Genomic DNA, 4,347 nt, shown 5'->3' on the forward strand with positions numbered 1-4,347 from the left:
GCTCGCGCATTCACGCGGCACACAAAGCCATCGTTTCACCTCGTTTACCGCCCCACTACGCGTCTGCGCTGTGGCCACACGCGAGTGACACATAACGTATCTGCTCCCTTTGTCGATGACAGTAACGTACGCACGCCCGCAGCCACCTGGATCCTTAATTAGGCGTGCTTCGTTCTTCATTCTTTCTCAATATCTCTGTTAATGTTTTTCTTTAATTACAGTCGAAACAATCATTCAAGGAAACTTTGTTTCCTCCGAGAATTCCCGCTAGATAGAACATATCTGCAGGGCACATGCGGGATAAAACGCAGCGAATTGCAATATATAAATATATATATATATATACTCTATTCAAAGAGAGAATAATATCGGGTCGGACGAAAACTCGTCCGTTTCGCGCAAGTCTCCACCTTCAGAATGCCTAAAAAGCCTCCACTACATTGCCGTATCGCTCATACAGCTTGCCAGTGGTAGCAACGAGTAACAAAAGTCCCCCCCGACCATTTGACAGTTGCAATTATTTTCTCAAAATAACCCTCGAACGGTTTGGTGCAGCGTCAACGAGTATTTTTAATGTTTTTCTGCTAAAAAAGTATTTACAAAGTGCGATGGAAGAATTGAATATTGTAGTGCCACTAATATCATCTCCTGTGAAGAAAAATAAACGAGGCCAGGTAAACAATGATGAATAAAAATTATTAATCTATTTGTAGTATATCGGAGGCTGTAGTTTTAAAGTTCAAAGTGTCTTTTTTAGTATGAGATCACTGCAAGAAAAATATGATGAAATTTAATAAATTGTTTAAATAAGGCTATATTGGTATAGAGTATTGAGTATGTCACCATGTTCTCCCCACTTTGCCCGCAGACTGATATTATTCTCTCTTTGAATAGAATTTATATATATACAGGGTTGGGAAGTAACACGTTACTTGTAACGTCGTTACCGTTATAGTTACTTTTTTTCGGTAACGATCGTTATTTTTTTCTGTTTGTAACGGTAACGGTAATGCGTTACTTTTATAGAGTAACGTTCCCAACCCTGTGTATATATATATATTTGTATATATATATATATATATGCATGTACATTCGTGCCGTTCATAGATATATATATTTATTAAAATAGTATATTTTATTTGCTTACCCTTATGCAGCGCATTATTCACTTTGTATACTCGTATTCAAGTTCTTGTCATGAGCATATGTAAAGCCTGCAAAATGGGGCTAATAATATATGTAATTATTTCTATCAGTTTAATTTCTGATGTGGTTCCCGTACAAGGGAATTCAGATATTAAACTGATTTTTGGGAAATCGGACAAATAAATGTCTGATTTTCACTTATTCGGTCAATTTCTGTCCGAATAAGTAAAAATATTTTGTTATTACCTATTTAAGATATAAAAAATAAAAATTAACTTCTATTGTATATAAATAAAATCTTTAATTTTATGAATTGAATTATTTAAATTTTTCTATATATATATTATATTAATATATGTTATTAATATTATATATTTATATGTTATTAATATAAACGTCAGCAAATGATGTCCCGTGAATGTGACATATCAATTATTGACAACATTTTCGAATCTTATATATATTAATTAAATATATTATATACATTGTATATCTTATTTATTATCTTTTAAGCGAAACGAGCAATATAAATTAATGAAGTATTTAAATGCCCGCTATTCTATTTAAATTATAACGACAGATCCTGCTCGATTTCTGCCACTAATCTGACATTAAATTGCGTTGCGCAGATCCTGCTCGGTTTCTGCCGCCTGTCAGCTTATGTCGACAGGTTCTGCCGGCAAAACACAAGCTTAATGCGGACGCAGTTGATGATCAATCTGCTGCAATAATCTGCTTGAATCTGCTGGCAGACTGCTAACATTTTGCTTACTAGATTGGATTGAGCATCGCGAGGTAGACAAACGCGCGCTTGCTGTAGAAAAAGAGATACTATATGGGAGGCCTATGTTTGTCTCTTTTCCTAGCATCTCATTGGTAATTTTCTATATGGAGGGAGACAAAGTCACCAATGAGATGCTAGGAAAAGAGACAAAATAGGCCTCCCATATCCCGTATAGTACCTCTCTCTCTCTACAGCGAGCACGCGTTTGTCTATCGCAAAACGCTCAATCCATTCTATATATATGTCTATGGTGCCGTCGCATTTGCATCCGGTCGATTCCTTCTCCGTTCGTTCGGACAAGTCCGTCGCCATCGTGATCGCACGCACGATCACGCGTAGCCGCGTTACGGCGGACCGTTGGAGAATCGCACACGCCCGCTTTCCTGCTCATGGTGGTGCAATCCCCGTGATATTCGAGAAATTTCCAATGGCGCGAGCAATCTAATCCATCTTTTTCATACGCGCGCATCTTGAGGAAAATGCACGGACGCATTTCAACGCATTAAATTAAACGTCAAACGCTTGCCTCTCTCTTGACGATATTAAAATTAATCTTTTTTTTTCTCTTCCGTGGTTTTTATTCTTACACGTAACATTTATCAAATGATATAAATTTATACAAAATTTTTAGCTAATCTCTAGCGAAGTATGATCTCGAGGAAATTTAAATAAAGTGTGTATATATGTGAAAGAGAGAGAAAGAAAGAGGGCTAAAAAACTTTATAAATCTTTAGGGTTCTCTAGAGTAGGGATGTATGCAGATTATGCGGTAATATGTTTTATTAACCCTTTTCTGGAATACCAAAAACAATACACGCGAACTTTCGCGTACGATGTGTTCACGGAAGGGCAAAGCCGTGCGTATAATGCGGGGAATAGCTTAATTTGCGATTCAATCAGCCAACGCTATACACCAAGAAGCCGATCGATATTCAAATTCAGTTCTCGTTTATCACGAATAATCGCGCTATAATCTGGCATCCCTTAACCGCGCGTATTCCTTAATAAGCAAAACCAAGTATAGGAAAATAGGGGGTTCCTCTTGCATGAATAATATAACTTTATAATCGACATAGATCCATCAATCATTAATAGTTCATGGTTATAAGATTATCCGCAAACATGCATCGATCGCTTGCAAAAAGATTAGAACAATAAAAATGTATTATGTGACTATGAGGACTCGTATGTTGTTTATAAAGGTATGTCTTTGTATGCGCAGAGGGTACAAAGAGATACAAAAAAATTCGTTTATTTTTTATTTCATAATCCTTTTCTATTCTATACATTTTATATACATAAAAAAGAGAATATATATATAAAATAAACAAAAGGAGAAAAGTAAAGAAGAAAAGGAAGAAACATGAGGACCTAATAATAAAACATACATATACATGCAAAGCAAATTAATTGTAAGAGGTTTCAAGTATCTTAGCCATTATTAATTAACATTTAATTCGCGAGGATAAAATATGCGTGTGACCTATATCGATCTCTTTTATGGGAGAAAAACGAATGACACGATAACGAGAATGTCGATAACGGGAAAGGTCAGGATAATCCGATGATTTATTAAATATTTCCTCCCCCTTCGCGCGGTTCTCCTTTATTGATAACGTGAAATTCCCGAAAGGTGACCACTCTTTTTCTTCTTACAGATGAGAAATGTAGAAATTATTATTGCATAAGCTATAGCCAGTTGATTAATACAAATCGCTTTGATTTATTAATTTACTTGCCGCTTTAGGGAGGGGGGGGGGGAGGGAGGGAGGGGGGGGGATAAAATATATGGATTTTTTCGCGCAAGAATAATGCACGAGAGAACGCGATACAAAATCGACGGGATTTTAATCCGCGCCGCGTGTACAATTCCTTTATTATACCAAAAACGCCTCTCTAAAAAGAGCTTCTCTTCCTTCATTATCCCTATAACTGAGAGACCGTACTACAAATTCTAATCTATGGTACATATTTATACATTGAGCGCATCGTCAGAGAGGCATCGCCGTGACGCTCTCCACGATAGGTGTATGTGTGTGACAGTAACGTTACGTAGATGTGCACTCGTTTACATAAACGTAAACGTGTTCACATGTTTGAGGAACTCTGAACTTTCTTCCTTCTTTAGCGCCATCCGTTATCATACCGTGGAAGAATTCGTTTTCATATATATATATATATATATATGAAAATAATCCGAAACGAAGGAAAAACCCGAGCATTTTGGATTTTGATCATTCTCAAAGAGAATATGCGTACTCTTTCTCTATAATATTATAAATATTCTTTATACATTCCTCCTTTATCCTTTTAAATCTCCTCACACAGGGACAGTACTCTGCGTTGATACCACTGCTTTTTGTAATCACACACATATACGTAGGAAAGATTAGTACTCTGCGTTGATACCACTGCTT

This window comes from Polyergus mexicanus, unplaced genomic scaffold, assembly GCF_030449975.1.
Source record: "Polyergus mexicanus isolate NDT 795.1 unplaced genomic scaffold, iyPolMexi1.0 SCAF_2, whole genome shotgun sequence".
In the NCBI taxonomy this organism is placed as follows: domain Eukaryota; kingdom Metazoa; phylum Arthropoda; class Insecta; order Hymenoptera; family Formicidae; genus Polyergus; species Polyergus mexicanus.